General features: G+C 41.5%; 2 long non-coding RNA genes across 12 annotated transcripts; both read left to right on the top strand.

The window, feature by feature from the left end:
* The first annotated feature begins 12,151 nt into the window (after positions 1-12,151).
* On the top strand, positions 12,152-16,008 carry LOC123077976 (uncharacterized). 2 transcript variants are annotated; one of them, XR_006436968.1, is made up of 6 exons: positions 12,152-12,411; positions 12,716-13,093; positions 13,241-13,310; positions 13,413-13,668; positions 14,727-15,107; positions 15,723-16,008. It is a non-coding gene; the product is annotated as an uncharacterized lncRNA (long non-coding RNA). The 2 variants fall into 2 exon arrangements; XR_006436967.1 differs by lacking the exon at positions 12,152-12,411 and having other exon boundaries at positions 12,851-13,084.
* Positions 16,009-17,703: 1,695 nt separating this feature from the next.
* Positions 17,704-20,043, top strand: LOC123074393 (uncharacterized). Of its 10 annotated transcripts, none has more exons than XR_006435949.1 (5): positions 17,704-18,218; positions 18,341-18,436; positions 18,540-18,616; positions 18,740-18,810; positions 19,666-20,043. It is a non-coding gene; the product is annotated as an uncharacterized lncRNA (long non-coding RNA). The 10 variants fall into 10 exon arrangements; XR_006435955.1 differs by having other exon boundaries at positions 19,651-19,673; XR_006435951.1 differs by lacking the exon at positions 19,666-20,043 and adding an exon at positions 19,629-19,646.
* Positions 20,044-20,613: the final 570 nt, after the last annotated feature.

The following is a 20,613-nucleotide window of genomic DNA, read 5'->3' as shown; positions in this document are numbered from 1 at the left end:
TGCCACGTATCACACACATCTTGTTAAGTTGAACCATTTCTGTTGCGTTCGCTAATCGAAAACAGTTCGTCCGAGTGAACCGTATGCCCTATATCACACACACCTTGATCTGGCTAACCGTTTATGTTGCACTCCCTAATATCAAATGGTTCATCGGAGCGAACAGTATGCGTATATCGCACACACATTGATATGGCTGCCTGTTTCTTGTTCTGCCTCATCGCAAATAGTTCGAACGGGTTAACCGTGTGCCCTGCATCGCACACGCAACTAAAATCTGAACTGTGTTTGATGCATCCTCCATCGCAAACGTTTTGCACCTTTTTTGACGGTTTTTTTACATCCCCGTTTGTGATTAATGCATCGCACATAGTTTCGTGAAAGGGTCTCTGATCGTAGTGTCGCGTTAGCAGCATCCTGCAGTAGTGCTTGTGAGCAGTTCTATCTCCAGCATGACGCCCTCCATAAGCTTCGGAGTGACATTTCCGTAGGATTTGTCCCTGTTCATGCTCAGGTACACAACATCTAATAATACCATCTACTCCTTCTTTATAAAGATGTGGGTCATCCCAAAAGTAGTGTCTTAAATCATAGAAGAATTTTTTCTTTTGTTTGTATGTAAAGCTAAGTGGTAAATATTTAGCAACAATGTAATTAGCATAGTCAGCATACCAAGGATTATTAGAAACATTTATTGCAGCTAACTGCTCATCAGGAAAACTATCATCAATAGGTAGTGGGTCATCAAGCACATTTTCAAGCCTAGACAAGTTATCAGCTACGGGGTTCTCAATCCTTTTCTACCAGTGATATATAAATCAAATTCTTGTAGCAAGATAACCCAATGAATAAGTCTAGGTTTAGCATCTTTCTTTTCCATAAGATATTTAATAGTAGCATGGTCGGTGTGAACGATAACTTTAGAGTCAACAATGTAAGATGTAAATTTATCACAAGCAAACACCACTGCTAGGAATTCTTTTTCAGTAGTTGCATAATTCCGTTGTGCACTGTCTAGAGTTTTACTAGCATAATGAATAACATTCAGTTTCTTATCAACACTTTGTCCTAGAACATCACCAACAGCATAATGACTAGCATCACACATAATTTCAAAAGGCAAGTTCCAATCAGATGGTTGAACAATAAGTGCAGAAATTAAGGCTTTCTTGAGTGTTTCAAAGGCTTCTAAACAATTATCATCAAAAACAAAAGGAACATCCTTTTGCAAAAGGTTTGTAAGAGGCCTAGAAATTTTAGAAAAGTCTTTGATAAATCTCCTATGGAAACCAGGATGACCTAGGAAACTATGAATACCTTTGATATCTTTAGGACATGGCATTTTCTCAATTGCATCAACCTTAGCTTTGTGCACTTCAATACCTCTTTCAGAAATTTTATGACCCAAGACGATACCTTCATTAACCATAAAGTGGCACTTCTCCCAATTCAAGATAAGATTTGTTTGTTCACATCTCTTCAAAACTCGATCAAGATTGCTTAAACAATCATCAAAAGACTTCCCATAAACAGAGAAGTCATCCATGAAAACCTCTACAATCTTCTCACAGAAGTCAGAGAATATAGTAGTCATACATATTTGAAAGGTAGCAGGTGCATTGCATAAACCGAAAGGCATATGTCTATAAGCATAAGTTCCAAAGGGACAAGTAAAGTGGTACTTGATCAGGTTGAGAAACCGGCATTTGCGAAAAACCAGAATATCCATCAAGGAAGCAAAAGTGTGTGTGCTTAGATAATCTTTCTAACATTTTATCAATAAAAGGCAGAGGGTAATGATCTTTTCTAGTTGCTTTATTTAATTTTCTGAAATCAATTACCATTTCTATAGCCCGTAACAATTATTTGTGGAATAAGTTCATTCTTATCATTAGGAACAATAGTTATACCTCCTTTCTTAGGAACACAATCAACATGACTTACCCATCTACTATCAGCTATAAGATAGATTATACCTTCTTTCAGAAGTTTTAAGATTTCCGTTCTTACCACTTCCTTCATTTTTGGATTTAACTGATGTTGGTGATCAAGAACGGGTTTAGCATCAGGCTCCATATTAATCTTGTGCTGACATAGAGTGGGACTAATGCCCTCTAAATCATCAAGAGTATACCCAATCGCAGCTCGGTGCTTCCTTAGAACTTTCAATAATTTCTTCTTCATGTTCTGAAAGGTTATCATAATAACATGATATATCTTATTTTCATCAAGACAAGCATATTTCAAAGTGTGTGGAAATTTTTGTAATTCAACCACGGGATCACCTTTCGGTGGAGGAGGACCTCCTAGAGTTTCAATAGGCAAATTGTGTTTAATCAGAGGACGTTGTTGTTAGGGAACATAGTAATTCTAAAAAATCCTACGATCACGCAAGATCTATCTTGGAGAAGCATAGCAACGAGAGGAGAGAGTGTGTCCACATACCCTCGTAGACCGAAAGCGGAAGCGTTTAGTTAACGCGGTTGATGTAGTCGAATGTCTTCACGATCCAACCGATCCAAGTACCGAACGTACGGCACCTTTGTGTTCAGCACACATTTAGCTCGATGACGTCCCTCGAGCTCTTGATCCAGTAGAGGGTCGGGGGAGAGTTCCGTCAGCACGACGGCATGGTGACGGTGTTGGTGATTTGATCCGCGCAGGGCTTCGCCTAAGAACTATGATGCTATGACCGGAGGAGTAAACAGTGGAGGGGGGCTCCGCACACGGCTAAGAAACAACTGTTGTGCCTTTGGGGTGCCACCTGCCCACGTATATAAAGGAGGGGGGGAGGAGGAGGCCGGCCCAAGGGGGGCGCGCCAAGAGGGGGTCCTACTAGGACTCCGTTCCTAGTAGGATTCGGCCCCCCTTCCTTCCAACAGAGGGGGGAAAGGGGAAAGGAGGGAGAAGGAGAAGGAAAGAGGGGGGTCGCGCCCCTCCCCTTGTCCAATTCGGATTGGGCAAGAGGGGCGCGCGCCACCTCCCGAGGCCTGCTTCCTCTCCTCCACTATGGCCCAATAGGCCCATTAACTTTCCCGGGGGGTTCCGGTAGCCTCCCGGTACTCCAAAAATCCCCGAACCTTATCGAAACCATTCCGGTGTCCGTATATAACCTTCCAATATATCAATCTTTACCTCTCGACCATTTTGGGACTCCTCGTCATGTCTGTGATCTCATCCGGGACTCGAACAAACTTCGGTCACCAAAACACATAACTCATAATACAAACCGTCATCGAACGTTAAGTGTGCGGAACCTATGGGTTCGAGAACTATGTAGACATGACCGAGACACATCTCCGGTTAATAACCAATAGCTTAACCTGGATGCTCATATTGGCTCCTACGTATTCTACGAAGATCTTTATCGGTCAAACCACATAATAACATACGTCATTCCCTTTGTCATCGGTATGTTACTTGCCTGAGATTCGATCGACGGTATCATCATACCTAGTTCAATCTCGTTACCAACAACTCTCTTTACTCGTTCTATAATGCATCATCCTACAACTAACTCATTAGTCAACTTGCTTTTAAGGCTTATAGTGATGTGCATTACCGAGATGGCCTAGAGATACCTCTCCGATACACGGAGTGACACCTGTAGAGCATCTTTATAATCACCCAGTTACGTTGTGACGTTTGATAGCACACAAGGTGTTCCTCCGGTATTCGGGAGTTGCATAATCTCATAGTCAGAGGAACATGTATAAGTCATGAAGAAAGCAATAGCAATAAAACTAAACGATCATTATGCTAAGCTAACGGATGGGTCTTGTCCATCACATCATTCTCTAATGATGTGATCCCGTTGATCAAATGACAACACATCTATTTGGTCAGGAAACTTAACCATCTTTGATTAACGAGCTAGTCAAGTAGAGGCATACTAGGGACACTCTGTTTGTCTATGTATTCACACATGTACTAAGTTTCCGGTTAATACAATTCTAGCATGAATAATAAACATTTATCGTGATATAAGGAAATAGAAATAACAACTTTATTATTGCCTCTAGGGCATATTTCCTTCAGTCTCCCACTTGCACTAGAGTCAATAATCTAGATTACATAGTAATGATTCTAACACCCATGAAGTCTTGGTGCTGATCATGTTTTGCTCGTGGAAGACGCTTAGTCAACGGGTCTACAATATTCAAATCCATATGTATTTTGAAAATCTCTATGTCTCCCTCCTTGACTTGATCGCGAATGGAATTGAAGCGTCTCTTGATGTGTTTGGTTCTCTTGTGCTCCTTCGCTAAGGCTATTGCTCCAGTATTGTCACAAAAGATTTTCATTGGACCCGATGCACTAGGTATTACACCTAGATCGAATATGAACTCCTTCATCCAGACTCCTTCATTTGCTGCTTCCGAAGCAGCTATGTACTCCTCTTCACACGTAGATCCCACCACGACGCTCTGCTTGGAACTACACCAACTTACAGCTCCACCATTCAATATAAATATGTATCCGGTTTGTGACTTAGAGTCATCCGGATCAGTGTCAAAGCTTGTGTCGACGTAACCATTTATGACAAGCTCTTTGTCACCTCCATAAACGAGAAACATATCCTTAGTCCTTTTCAGGTATTTTAGGATGTTCTTGACCACTGTCAAGTGATCCACTCCTGGATTACTTTGGTACCACCCTACTAAACTTATAGCAAGGTACACATCAGGTCTGGTACACAACATTGCATACATGATAGAACCTATGGCTAAGGCATATGGAAGGACTTTCATTTTCTCTCTATCTTCTACAGTGGTCGGGCATTGAGTCTGACTCAACTTCACACCTTGTAACACATGCAAGAACCCTTTCTTTGACTGATCCATTTTGAACTTCTTCAAAACTTTATCAAGGTATGTGCTTTGTGAAAGTCCAATTAAGCGTCTTGATCTATCTCTATAGATCTTGATGCCCAATATATAAGCAGCTTCACTGAGGTCTTTCATTGAAAAATTCTTATTCAAGTATCCTCTTATGCTATCCAGAAATTCTATATCATTTCCAATCAGTAATATGTCATCCCCATATAATATTACAAATGCTATAGAGCTCCCACTCAATTTCTTGTAAATACAGGCTTCTCCAAAAGTCTTTATAAAACCATATGCTTTGATCACACTATCAAAGCGTATATTCCAACTCCGAGAGGCATGCACCAGTCCATAAATGGATCGCTGGAGCTTGCACACTTTGTTATCACCTTTAGGATCGAAAAAACCTTCTAGTTGCATCATATACAACTCTTCTTTAAGATATCCATTAAGGAATGCAGTTTTTACATCCATTTGCCAAATTTCATAATCATAAAATGCGGCAATTGCTAACATGATTCGGACAGACTTAAGCATCGCTACGGGTGAGAAGGTCTCATCGTAGTCAACTCTTTGAACTTGTCGAAAACCTTTTGCAACAAGTCGAGCTTTGTAGACAGTAACATTACCATCAGCGTCAGTCTTCTTCTTGAAGATCCATTTATTCTCTATGGCTTGCCGATCATCGGGCACGTCAACCAAAGTCCACACTTTGTTCTCATACATGGATCTCATCTCAGATTTCATGGCCTCAAGCCATTTTGCGGAATCTGGGCTTGATGACCCACAAGTATAGGGGATCTATCTAGTCCTTTGGATAAGTAAGAGTGTCGAACCCAACAAGGAGCAGAAGGAAATGACAAGCGGTTTTCAGTAAGGTATTCTCTGCAAGCACTGAAATTCCGGTAACAGATAGTTTTGTGATAAGGTAATTTGTAACGGGTAACAAATAACAAAAGTAAATAAAGGGCAGCAAGGTGGCCCAATCCTTTTTGTAGCAAAGGACAAGCCTGGACAAACTCTTATATGAAGGAAAGAGCTCCCGAGGACACATGGGAATTATCATCAAGCTAGTTTTCATCACGCTCATATGATTCGCGTTCGTTACTTTGATAATTTGATATGTGGGTGGACCGGTGCTTGGGTGCTGCCCTTCCTTGGACAAGCATCCCACTTATGATTAACCCCTATTGCAAGCATCCGCAACTACAGAAGAAGTATTAAGGTAAACCTAACCATAGCATGAAACATATGGATCCAAATCAGCCCCTTACGAAGCAACGCATAAACTAGGGTTTAAGCTTCTGTCACTCTAGCGACCCATCATCTACTTATTACTTCCCAATGCCTTCCTCTAGGCCCAAATAATGGTGAAGTGTCATGTAGTCGATGTTCACATAACACCACCAGAGGAGAGACAACATACATCTCATCAAAATATCGAACGAATACCAAATTCACATGACTACTTATAGCAAGACTTCTCCCATGTCCTCAGGAACAAACGTAACTACTCACAAATCATATTCATGTTCATAATCAGAGGGGTATTAATATGCATAAAGGATCTCAACATATGATCTTCCACCAAATAAACCAACTAGCATCAACTACAAGGAGTAATCAACACTACTAACAACCCACAGGTACCAATCTGAGGTTTTGAGACAAAGATTGGATACAAGAGATGAACTAGGGTTTGAGATGAGATGGTGCTGGTGAAGATGTTGATGGAGATTGACCCCCTTCCGATGAGAGGATCGATGGTGATGATTTCCCCCTCCCGGAGGGATGTTTCCCCGGCAGAACAGCTCCGCCGGAGCCCTAGATTGGTTTCGCCAAGTTCCGCCTCGTGGCCGCGGTGTTTCATCCCGAAAGCTTTCTCCTTATTTTTTCTGGGACGAAAGACTTCATATAGCAGAAGATGGGCACTGGAGGCCTGCCAGGGGGCCCACGAGACAGGGGCGCGCCTAGGGGGGTAGGGCGCGCCCCCCACCCTCGTGGCCAGGGTGTGGGCCCCCTCTGGTTGATTCTTTCTGTAGTATTTTTTATATATTCCAAAACATGCCTCCGTGAAGTTTCAGGACTTTTGGAGTTGTGCAGAATAGGTCTCTAATATTTGCTCCTTTTCCAGCCTAGAATCCCAGCTGTCGGCATTCTCCCTCTTCATGTAAACCTTGTAAAATAAGAGAGAATAGGCATAAGTATTGTGACATAATGTGTAATAACAACCCATAATGCAATAAATATCTATATAAAAGCATGATGCAAAATGGACGTATCAACTTCCCCAATCTTAGACCTCGCTTGTCCTCAAGCGGAAGCCGATAACGAAAAATATGTCCACATGTTTGGAGATAGAGGTGTCGGTAGAATAAAATACGGACATGAGGGCATCATGATCATTCTTATAACAGCAACATATATATATATATATATATATATATATATATATATATATATATATATATATATATTCACAAGGTAAAGTATGATCAGAAACTTCATTGAAAATTAACAAACTATGATCTCAGTCATTGAGGCAATTGCAATTTATCATAACATAGGAAAGAGTCAATATATGAGCTTTTCAGCAAGTCCACATACTCAACTATCATTTAGTCTTTCACAATTGCTAACACTCACGCAATACGGTTATGGAGTTTTAATCGGACACAGAGAAAGATAGGGGCTTATAGTGTTGCCTCCCAACCTTTTACCTCAAGGGTAATGTCAACAATAATAGTTCATGCTAACTTACATCCAATTGGATATATATATATCAGGATCTTTCCAACACAATGTGCTTGCCAAAGGATAAAATATAAGAAGGAAGGTGAAGATCACCATGACTCTTGCATAAGGTATAAGACAAAAGTAAAAGATAGGCCCTTCGCAGAGGGAAGCAGAGTTTGTCATGTGCTTTTATGGTTGGATGCACGAAATCTTAATGCAAAAGAACGTCACTTTATATTGCCACTTGTGATATGGACCTTTATTATGCAGTCCGTTGCTTTTATTGCTTCCACATCACAAGATCGTATAAAGCTTATTTTCTCCACACTAATAAATCATACATATTTAGAGAGCAATTTTTATTGCATGCAACAATGACAACTTACTTGAAGGATCTTACTCAATCCATAGGTAGATATGGTGGACTCTCATGGCAAAACCGGGTTTAAGGATATTTGGAAGCACAAGTAGTATGTCTACTTGGTGCAAAGGATTTGGCTAGCATGAGGGGGAAAGGCAAGCCCAACATGTTGGACGATCCATGACAATATACTTTATTTTGGATATAAGAAAACATAACCCATTACGTTGTCTTCCTTGTCCAACATCAACTTTTTAGCATGTCATATTTTAATGAGTGCTCACAATCATAAAAGATGTCCAAGATAGTATATTTATATGTGAGAACCTCTCTTTCTTTATTACTTCCTATTAATTGCAGCAATGACCAAAACTATGTTTGTCAACTCTCAACAACTTTTATTCATCATACTCTTTATATGTGAAGTCATTACTCTCCATAAGATCAATATGATCTCTTTTTATTTCTTTTTTATTCTTTCTCTTCTATTTTATTTTTATTACCTTAAGATCATCACAAGATAACCAAGCCCTTGACTCAAAACTAATCTTTATTATATATAGCTCACGGACTCGATTACATAGAAGGATCATAAAGCAAAACTCAAGACTAGATCATACTAAAACTTTATTCTACTAGATCAAGATATTACCAAAAGTATCAAACTAAGAAAAACGGTAAAGATAGGAGTGTGATGGTGATACGATACCGGGGCACCTCCCCCAAGCTTGGCAGTTGCCAAGGGGAATGCCCATACCCATGTGTTATATCTCTTTCCTCGGGGGTGGTGATGGAGTTGTTGATGATGTAGGCTTGTCGTCCATCTTCCAAGGCATAGGCTCACCATCATATAAGGATGATCGAGTCTCCAGGATCCTCGCAACTGCAGCAAAACTCATCCTCTTGAATCTATATTCATACTCACAGTTTTGGTTCTACAGGTCATAGATCCGGGCTTGGAGATGCTCGATTTTCTCGTGAAGCTTAAAGACGGTCTCCCCAATGTTCTTGGCATCCAGCTTGTGGTTGTTGGTGAACTCCGCGATCATTATGTGGTTGGCGTTGAGTCTGCATTCCACCATCCCCTGGCACTTGAAAACTTCTTGCTCCATTGCTTCGAGGCTTGTCTCCACGCTTCCGGTCCTCCTTGGTCCCTCGACATCGCGGATGTGCAGCAACCCATCACGCATCTCAATTGTTTGAGGGTGTTGCAGCACCTCTGCGAGGTAGGGATTGATAACCTTATCGAAGAACTTGTCCTTGGGAGCGCTTGAAGACGTCATGATGATCTAGATCTGTCAGAAAAATAGCTCGAAACAAAAACAGAGGATATTTGCGTGGTACGGTGGTCAAAACCTTCGGGAGATTATATAATGAATTTTTACCGACCAAAAGAAGTATCGTGCAAGAAAACGGAGTCCGGAGGGCACGCGAGGTGCCCACGAGGCAGGGGGCGCACCCAGGGGGTAGGGCGGTCCCTCCACCCTCGTGGATGCCTCGTGTCCCTTTCGGACTACTTCTTATTTTCCTATTTTCTTAAATATTCCAAAACGGAGAAAAATTGCCATTAGAACTGTTCTAGAGTCTGTTTACTTACCATACCACATACCTATTCCTTTTCGGAGTCTGAAATGTTGTGGAAAGTGTCCCTTATGTATTCCTCCGGGGTTACGGTTTCAATAACATTAGTTTCAACATTTATTGGGTTACCTGAGATATAATGTTTGATTCTTTGACCGTTCACCACCTTCGGATTTGTGCCTTCGAAGTTGTTGATTTTTATGGCACCGGAACGATAGACCTCCTCGATAACGTAAGGACCTTCCCATTTAGATAGGAGTTTTCCTGCAAAAAATCTTAAACGAGAGTTGTATAGCAAAACATAATCACCTACATTAAACTCACGCTTTTGTATCCTTTTGTCATGCCATCTTTTAACTTTTTCTTTAACCAGTTTGGCATTCTCATAGGCTTGGGTTCTCCATTCATCAAGTGAGATAATGTCAAATTGTCTCTTCTCACCGGCAAGTTTGAAATCATAATTGAGCTCTTTAATGGCCCAATATGCCTTATGTTCTAGTTCGAGAGGTAAGTGACATGCTTTTCCATAAACCATTTTATACGGAGACATACCCATAGGATTTTTATATGCAGTTCTATAGGCCCATAATGCATCATCAAGTTTCTTGGACCAATTCTTTCTAGATAACAGTCTTTTGCAAAATTAATTTGAGCTCTCTATTACTAAGTTCTACTTGACCACTAGACTACGGGTGATAAGGAGATGCAATCCTATGATTAACATCATACTTAGCAAGCATTTTACAAAAAGCACCATGAATAAAATGTGAACCGCCATCAATCATTAAGTATCTAGGGACTCCAAACCTCGGAAAAATAACTTCTTTAAGCATCTTAATAGAGGTGTTATGATCAGCACTACTAGTTGGAATAGCTTCTACCCACTTAGTAACATAATCAACAGCAACTAAAATATCTGTATGCCCATTAGAGGAAGGAAACGGTCCCATATAATCAAAGCCCCAAACATCAAATGGTTCAATAACAAGTGAATAGTTCATAGGCATTTATTGACGTCTACTAATATTACCAACTCTTTGACATTCATCACAAGACAAGACAAACTTACGGGCATCTTTGAAGAGAGTAGGCCAATAAAAACCGGATTGCAATACCTTATGTGCAGTTCTATCTCCAGCGTGGTGTCCTCCATAAGCCTCGGAGTGACACTTGCATAGGATCTGTTCCTGTTCATGCTCAGGTACACAACATCTAATAACACCATCTACTCCTTATTTATAAAGGTGTGGGTTATCCCAGAAGTAATGTCTTAAATAATATAAAAACGTTTTCTTTTGCTGGTATGTGAAACTAGGTGGTATAAATTTAGCAACAATGTAATTAGCATAATCAGCATACCATGGAGCAGTATGAGAAGCATTTATGACAGCTAATTGTTCATCAGGAAAGCTATCATCAATAGGTAGTGAGTCATCAAGAACATTCTCTAACCTAGACAAGTTGTCTGCAACGGGGTTCTCAGCTCCCTTTCTATCAATAATATGCAAATCAAATTCTTGTAGCAAGAGAACCCATCTAATAAGTCTAGGTTAGCATCTTTCTTTTCCATAAGATATTTAATAGCAGCATGATCAGTGTGAACTATTACTTTAGAATCAACAATATAAGGTTTGAACTTATCACAAGCAAATACAACTGCTAAAAATTATTTTTCAGTAGTAGCATAATTTCTCTAGGCATTGTCTAGAGTTTTACTAGCATATTGGATAACATTTAATTTCTTATCGACTCTTTGTCCTACAACATCACCTACAACATAATCACTAGCATCACACATAATTTCAAAGGGTAAAGGCCAATCAGGTGGCTGAACAATAGGTGCAGAAATCAAGGCTTTCTTAAGTATTTCAAATGCTTCTACACAATCATCATCAAAGACAAAAGGAACATCTTTTTGTAAGAGATTAGTCAGAGGCCTAGAAATTTTAGAGAAGTCCTTAATGAACCTCCTATAAAAACCAGCATGACCAAGGAAACTTCTTATACCTTTAATGTCCTTAGGACACAACATCTTTTCAATAGCATCAACTTTAGCTTTACCAACTTCAATACCTCTTTCAGAAATTTTATGCCCCAAGACGATACCTTCATCTCTACTCCTAATGTCTCAGTTGGTAGTCTGCGTTCCGGGTTTATTTTCGTCCCACCTATCATGGTTTTTTTTCGTCACGGTTTTTTTCGCTGGTTTTATTTCATCCCACCTTGCACCCCGCTCCCCCTGGTTTATTTCCCACCGGTTTTCTGCTCTCCCTCCCGAAACCCCCCCGAGCCGCTCCCGTCTCTCCCATCGCGCAAACAACTCTAGGGTTCCTTGAGCCGCCGCCGCACCGGAGCTCCTCGACCAGCCCTACCTCATGCCGCTCCACCCACTGCTTCTCCCTCCGCCCGCGCCGCTCTCTTCCCCGCCGGCGCTGCCCACCACGAGCGGGGAGGCCCCAGATCGTCTCGAGCAAGTCAGCGGGGCGGTGGCCAGATCCACCACGGCAACATCTCGTCCAGATGGGCCGCGCCGGGAGAGGTAGATCGAGGCGGCGGGCATCGTGTGCGTCTTGTCTCTTGGGACGCCGCTCCGACCCGATCCGGCGAGGAGGCAGCCTCCGTCTGCGGCAACGAGGGCGGCGGCCGGCTGCGCGAGAGGATGATCTGATTGTGCCTCCATGACGGCATCGTGATGCCCACCGCCGACGGCGCTGCGTCGCGACCAAAGGGGCACCCGGCCACGGCCGGGGACTCACTGCAGTTGAAGCACGCCATCTCGCCACCATGTATGTTGTGTGTTCTTGTGCTGCAGGTCCTTGGGGTTGGGTGTTCTTGTCGCCACCATGTTCATGCAGACACGAATTGGACTGAGAAATGCTAACAGAGGAGGAGAAGACCATGCAAGTACATATGTGCCAAAATTGATAGATTTAACTCTAGGTATTGCATTATTTTGCTGCAGTGTAGTAGTACTCTTTAAAGAATTTGTAGGAGATAGCAAAAGGACTAGATGAAGGATCCATTGATTTAAAAACACGTGGAAAGCATTCAGTTTAGTAAATATTGTATATACCCTTCCCCTGAAAAGTTTGACGTTGTTACTTGGGAAAAAGGAAAATGCCCACAGATTACTTTTTAGTTATGCAAAGTTTAAACTTCAGTCATGCTTTATTGGTCGTTTTCCCCAATAAATATCTACCAACTGCAGGTCCTTGGGGTTGGGTGCGGCAACTCGCGGCTCGAAGACAATCTTTTGTGGTGGGGCGTCGCTGCCGGCGGCGGCACCTGCACAGACCGTCTCGCTGGGAACGAAGAGATGCTCCCCTGATTTGGAGCTGTAGAAAGGAGGTGGTTGCAGACGCAAAGTGGGGACACACAACTCCCAGTCATAATATTCTTTATCTTGGCTCGTTGTTTGGGGATGGACGCATCAATCTGATCGCGCTCTCCTCCATGCCAAACGGATCCTTGGTTCGGAGGTGCGCGGCGCCGACGATGACAACCTTTCTATCGACGCAAGGGCAGCAGGAGCTCATGACGCTGTTGATGCCACCACCATGCACAGGGTTGATGCAAGGTGGGACAAGTATGTGTACCAGGAAAAGTACTCAATCGGTTTGGCATTTAGCTTTTTGATTCTGTTTTTAGTGAGCTTTTTGATTCAGATAATTTGTTTACCTGATGCCTTCACTCCAGGTAATCTGTCTGTCTGACATTTTGCTTTTTGATTCAGTGCGATCACTAATGGGGAGAACATAAAACTTCAATTGAGGGCATTGTGATTCTCTAGCTACATGTATCATGTACGTGACGTCTTTCCATGAATCTTCTATTCATTATATAACCTCTCAGGCCCTTAGAAAAGTATCTCTGTTAACTCGATTTCTTTCTGCTGATTCTTATAGAGCTTCTGCAGGAGGGCGTCACCTGCGGCATCACTTGCATCGACCTCTCACCGATCACCGTCCCGAGGATGCACGACAGACTGGCGGAGCAGGGCACCAGTGATTGTTTCACCAATTTGCTCGACTCATTGTTCCCTTCCTCTGTCCACGCAACATTGCCCATTGTTGCTAAGTTGTTAATTCATCAGGCCCATTATTGCGGCTACATAGTCTGTTCATCTTGCCTGCCTTCTTAGGAGAAACCAATTTACTGAAGGTAACTATTCTTTATTTACATTTTATTTGTTTCTTCCTGCTACTTGTACAATTTGCGTCGGAAATATTCTGACTACTTGCATGAATTTAGACCCTACTTGCACAGTTGCTTGCATTTTGTGTTGAGAAACATCTGCTACTTAAATGTACATAATACTTGCAAGTTTTATTTGTTGACTATGCCATGATAGCTTTAGGCCTTTAGTTGTACAAAACTGCCAAAGAAGGTGACAACCACCTGCAGCTCAATCCTTGTTTAACTCGACAAACAAGCTAAAGTAAATGCGGAGCCAAGATAAATTGTTGTAAGCCTTTTACTGACTAGGAACGAGGGGTTGTAGGAAAGGAACACTGCACTATGAGTATGCCCTTTGTTAGCTCTTTACCCTTTTCTGTAACACTAGCCTATAGAAGGATGAATGGTGTCAAGCTCCGGGCAACAAGTAGGATTATCTCAGTAGTACAGTCAGCACCACTATCTGAGATTGTACATTTACGACCATGGTGGCACACAGAAAAGGAAGCTTGGTCTGAAACAAATTGCCAAATGCTAGGATCAACATTTCTTTTCTAGAGCATCTCCTTTTCGGGAAAGTTGTTGTCGAGAACTCAATTGCGTGTTCCTTTATTTTCAAGAAACTCTATATAGACCTTGATAGCTTGAATATAATGTTTTAGTATGGTGTATTTGTAAGGTACAATCCATTCATAATTATTGGTAGTAACATGTGTGTATGTGTATATTTAAACGTACTGTCGCTAGATCAAAATTTGGACATACATAGATAGCTCCAGATGTAGCCTAAATGTTTTTTTACTCCCCATATAATCACTGTTGTGAATCCTTGTGCGGTTGTGCCTAGATATATCTAAATGCATCTGCTGCTATATCTCTCAATACTCAATAGCACGGTTTCATGGCGAATCAGTGCCATTGCTATGTGTGTTGATGTTTGAACCGAACCAGCGATTTGTTAGAACTTATATTGTTTCTTGTATAGGATGTCAGCTTTCCAAATCATAAGAATATTTGCTTTGCTTTGTTTTTTATATTTGCAGGTTGGCAATTCCGAAGTTATTGCCTTTCTACTTTAAACTGAAATAATTCCTCTTTGTCTTTAATATGGAGATGGGCACTGAACTTTAAAAAACAGTATGAACTCAACCCCTTCTGTAAATCAAATATTTCATTTGCGGGGACGACGTGGGGCTCATGTCGAGCACTTCACCTGCAATGGGTGTGGCCTTCTCCGTCTGCCAAACATGCTACAAGTACGAGCACCATGAGGGAACTGCCTGGAGTGCAAGACCCGCCACAAGCTCCTCAAGGGTCAGTCAGGCTCCACCCACGGCCGAAGGCACTTGCAGATGTGAAGAATATCCATGTCCGATTACATCGCCAGAAAGCAAAAACCATGAGAGCCCACACTAATCATCAAGGTAAAAATTGTCCTGTAGACTTTTCTAATATTTCATTTGTATGTTGGTTTGGTAAACTTAGCATGCTGCGAGCTATTTTTAAGAAAGTTCAGTCATACCTGATGCTGCTATGAAAAATACATGTTAGGACTATTTACATGCCTATAATTAGGCCCACCAGTTTGGACGGCAAACAATTGCAGCTGCGAAGAATAGGATATCTTCTCGATCTCAGGGATCAGCCCATCTGATCTTTTGTTTGATTGGGGTTGCGGTTTTGTTGGGCATATAAGTTTGTGCTGGGTATATGATCATATTTTTGCTGGCACTGATGTATGGCCTTCCTTATAGTTATTTTTTATAAAAATAAATTGTGTCAGTTTTTCCGTCGATGATAGTAATAGTATCAAGTTCATATTGTAAAATAACTGATATGAAATACTACCCTCGGTTTAGATCTATTTCATGAAGGTCTCATATTAACACCTATGAGTGGGAGTTTCATAATATAGAGTTACTTATAAGATTGGATACTATTCTTTGATCTGAAAATATCTATTGCCGATAAGAACGTATTTCACATAATAAATTGCTGGTTCATGCTGGAGCTTGAAATGTATTCCTTTTTTTCTGTAGGGATTTTTGAAACGAGCAGAAGATTAGTAACTTCTACGACATCAAAGATCTGACCTTTTAGAGTATGCATCATATTGATTTACTTATTGATTTATTCACACTATATCAGATTTGTCTTGAACGTGATACTTTATTGACTGTACTGGACACGGGAAGTTAACTGTTTTAATTATATAGGATTAGTCTGCACCAATTGCTGCATAAGTTCTCCTTGATACCAATTTACATACTTGTGCTACTAGGCCTTTGGTCAGTTTGCAACTGGTATTTTAGACATGTACGAGTATTCTCATGGTATTTCTATATGTTTTAATTAGTACCAGATGGAATTTGCGAATTACTCTTACAAAGAGAAGAGAAAAGGAAACATTATTCACGAGTTTGCAGGAATATGGAAACTCAAGGTAGTCTGTTAGCATAAGTAAAAAATGTTTTTCATTTTATTTCTTGGTTCGACCAAATTATATTTTATCCGAACGTATGGATGATCGACACAATGGACGTACGTAGTTTCTGGTTAGCACTACTCGGATAACAATTATGCCTACTATTACCATTTTTGTGCATTGTTTGGTCTTATGCATTTTAGTTAAATACATCCTTTGTGACAAATAATGATTTTTGAGCATACTATCTTCTTTTCATGTGGGGAGATCGCTGATAGAAAAGAAAATTGTGTTTCTGATATGTTATGCTTATTTCTAAGTGCTTCCAATTTCGAACTACTAGGTATGCAGCCTTAGATGAACAACTAACCTCTTTATTTGCTTGAGGATGATTTGATTGTGCAATTAAGACTACATAATTTCACTTTTCATTTATATTTATTGGTGAGGGCGAGCTGGCGGCGGCATGGCGCGCTGGTGCGCGTGGCCGCGGGTTCGGCCAGGGTGCGAGCCGATCTGGCATGTGCGCTGGCGAAGTAAGGCGTAGAGGTGCTCCGGCCGGCTGGGTGCGTTGGTCCGTGGCGGAGGTGCGAGGTGGGCGTGGATCTGGCGCCTAGCATGCGCGAGGGGGGACATATGGGCGTTGTGCGTTTCTTCGCGGCGGGAGGTGTGACTGTGCTGCTCTGCAGATTGATGACGTTGTTCTCCTGGTTTCGTGGATCTGTAGTGGGGTAGCCGGTGGTTGCGGCGCCAGAGAATGCTGGGGCAGCGGCCTCGGGCTGATGGCTGCTATGGCAGGGGCTGCTGCACCGGCTCAGGATGGTGGATTTGGAGCGATGCACTCAGATCTGACCCTGGCAACTGCGTTGTTTCTATGTCGCATGAGTTGCTACAGCTGGTCGTCGCGTGAGGGCTATGCCGGCTGACGGCAGGGGGGTGCCCTACACAATGTGCTTGGCTCTGATGGTCTGGGTATCGTTGCGTGACCAGATTTGCAAGCAAGCTCACTGATAGGAGATCAGGGACTCGGGCGAAAGCTCCATGACCTTCTTAGAGGCATAGTCGTAGACATCTTCCTATCCTTTCATGTGCTTGGGTTCTCCGGGTGAGAACCTAAACTCCAGTTTTCTGGAATGGGTGGCGGCGGCGTTTACGTCGTAACCATCTTCAGAGGCGTTGCCTTGGAGGGCCAGCCTTTGGATGTCGTGTGGGGCTCTTTCGTTTTCAAGGGTGGTGTATGTCGGGGCTGCGGCTCCGGGATCTTCTATTAAGTGTCGAGGCTGCGGCCTCAGGCAGTACTGCGACGACAGCTCCAAGAGGTAGGGCTGCTTGTCGGCATGGCTTGGGTGAGGACCTTGAAGTGCGGAAGCAGCAAGGTTGTCAGCTCCGTCAATGCGCCCCAGTCGGGACTGTTGGACGACATGTTGGGACAGCGGCCCAGGATGTGGTGCAGCGTTCGTGGTCTATGTGCGGTTGGCCTGAGCAGCGTGAGCTGCGGGTAGCTGTATCGTTCGGCGTAGTGCCGGCCAGGTTGTCGCTCATCCAGGTTACCGACCGGGAAGAGGTGTAGTGCCGGCCAAGACGAGAACAAGGGGAAGCTGCTTGGTTGTCTATGTTCATCAAAGGTGCTCTCTCTTTTCCATCTTTCTTTTTATTTACTTAATCCTAGATGGGTGACTACTAATTTCCATGTCTACTGGGAGGAAGAAGGTTGGCGGACGTATCTTTGTGACTATGTCATTCACGTGCTTTGTTTCAACTCATAAAGTGGATCCTTTTTAAGCTATATCAAATCATAAGACATAATTTTCAGTTGATTTTTTTCTTCTAATTCCCAGTTTATTGCTTCACATAGACTATTACATATTTATGCTAGCCAATTCAAAGCTTTGTCCCAAGGGCAAGCATACCATTGAAAAAATAAATACATGTATGACAGATCAGCCAGCAACTTGTTGATCTGTGATTCTTTGAAATTTGATGCTTATAACTGTTTATAAGTCAGTATTGTTCAGAGCCAAAGATAAGTAACAATCTATTTGGTTAAGTTGAACACTTTCAGATCAGGAGTAGTAGAAATTCTTAAGGGCATTGGGATATTGAACTGCAGGTACTAATGCGTGTGTAGTTCATGTCAATCCATCCTATTATTTCATCCTTGTAGGCATACTGCTCATCTCCTTTTAATACTAATTCTCTTAATTCTTTTCTGATTTTTGTGGAGTTGTGCAGATAGCTTCGGCAGGTTTGTTAGGCTAATATAAAGTAGGGACCTTTGCTACATAATGATACAAAGATGATACCGAAGGTTGTTTTGCAACTAGCAAGGTATTTTGTTTACAAGCTGATTGTCAACTTTCTTAGAAAGATACATGGCTGTTGTGTCCTATCAGACAATATTAAACTTTTGCTATGATATTTCCTTATGCAGTTTCAAGGTCACATGGATGCTGACAGCTCTCAGGTGTATGGCCTATTTGTTGCTGGGTATTGTTGCCTTTCTTCCTGGTATGCCAATGTATATTGCTTCAGTTTTCATATTGAGATTGATACAAAATCTAGGCTCCGAAGTGCAGATTGAGAAGAGGTATACTTATTGTTGCCTTTCTTCGTGATACCAGGTTTATACAGCGGAGGATCCTGAGTTGATGCATATATTGGCTCAAAAAGTAACTAGGCTCTGAAGTGCAGATTGACAAGAGGTATGCTTACTGTTGTCTGTGTCAGTCTATCTACTCGATCACCTTCATATCAACAAGTACATTGGAGTTGTTTATCTCAGTGCATCAGAATTGTTTCTTTCATGCAGAGTTTCTGCTGCTAATTGTTAAATCTTAAAGAAACGTCTGTTCCTGAGGTTTACAAGTCCCCTTGTTCAAATATGAAAATGATTTATTTGCAAACTTCAATGCAAAATGGTTAGTCAGTCTCGAACAACTGCATCTATATATACTTTCTAGCTATGCTATTGATGCCACATCCAGATTACACTTTTCTTCTCTTTTTCTTTTCTTGGGAGTAGAAAGGTCTCTCTCAAGGATCGAGCAAATGCAGTTCTAATGCTTGTGTCGTCTAATTCAAAGCATGATGACTTTAAATGTTCATGAAATATTTCTCCTCTTAAATCTAAAAAACTAATATACATAGAAGCATGAAAATTCGATTTACTGGATTTATTGGATTCTATTTGTTGCATAATTTATTTCATATTAGACATAACGATGCCAATCTATTATATACAGTATCTTTGAACTAGGTTAGAAGTTGGCATTTCTATCATGCGAGCTTCAGAGAAGGATTAATCTGATTGTCCTTTGATATTCTAGAGTTTAGTTTGTTCGTTGCTTCAGTTACGGTGGTGTTATTTGGAATAATAATGTCTTCAGGTGCTTGTAACATCGGTAGAATGGTGGAATTCTAGCAGTCATTAGTTTCAGTTTTTGTATAAGAAATACCATCAACCTATTATTAGTGAGCTTTGTATTGTTTTTCTCCGTGTTTACACCTCTCTTGCTCCAAGCCTGGTGATTCAATTCTAACAGAGGAGCTTGCTACAGCCATCCAGGGGCCAGGGCGATTAGATGCCCATCACTCACGGCGGCAAGAAGTTCCGTGTCGAGTTGATGAACCAGCACCAGCTGGGAGCCCGGATGAAGAAGGTTGTCCCCGCGGGGAAAAAGGAGAAGTGATGAGATGTTTTTGACAGCTAATGGATGATGTTATCTTAGTCTGTGAATTTTTGTTTTGGTCGATTTAGAAACCTTGTTTGATGTCTGAAGATCCCTTTTTGCCCACTGTTCAAACCATCTCTTCATTTTTGTGTAAATGGTAACAATACACTTCAAACAATTAAGTTGTCATCCCAAAAAATATTTTGTAAAAGGATGTACTTATCGCCTCAATAATCCTTAATCGTCACGTAGATTTCATTTTCATTTAATTATTTTTGAGAATAGCATAGATAGTTTTCTTTAAAATTACAAATATTTGATATAGTGTATGTTAATTGAGACATGCGTTGCACGTGTTCCTTAATGCATCAATCATTTTCAATTAGGACGGGAGTCTGAAAAATGTTGTAAGGTTATCGCCATTTTTTTTAACTACAGAAGTCTGAAGATTAGAAGCATGATCTTTTGTTTTTCATGTTGCTCTACCTCTGTAGTGTCAAATCGTAGTTACTTTTATCACATATGCTAAATTATCCTTGATGGCAAATAATCCGAACAAAATATTTGGACGTAATGGAGGCCTAGCCAGAGTAAGGGGGAAAATTGTGGGAGTGGACGCACATCATGTAGGCGAGACGGCAGAGTTTGTGGTCGTACTGGCCATGAGTGGGCATAAACGAGTTTACACTAATTACTTTACATTAATGTTGTTGTTTGCAGACTTGAAAGGAGAAAATATTGGCAAAAAGTCCCTCAAAATTCATAGTGTGGGTGTAGAAGGTTTGGGGATTTTGAGCCGGATGGGCCATTGATGGTTGCGGTTAGCTTGGATAG

The sequence above is a fragment of the Triticum aestivum genome, chromosome 3D, assembly GCF_018294505.1.
Source record: "Triticum aestivum cultivar Chinese Spring chromosome 3D, IWGSC CS RefSeq v2.1, whole genome shotgun sequence".
In the NCBI taxonomy this organism is placed as follows: Eukaryota; Viridiplantae; Streptophyta; class Magnoliopsida; order Poales; family Poaceae; genus Triticum; species Triticum aestivum.
Note: the sequence above shows the minus strand (reverse complement) of the source record. Positions and strands in the feature narration are given on the sequence as shown.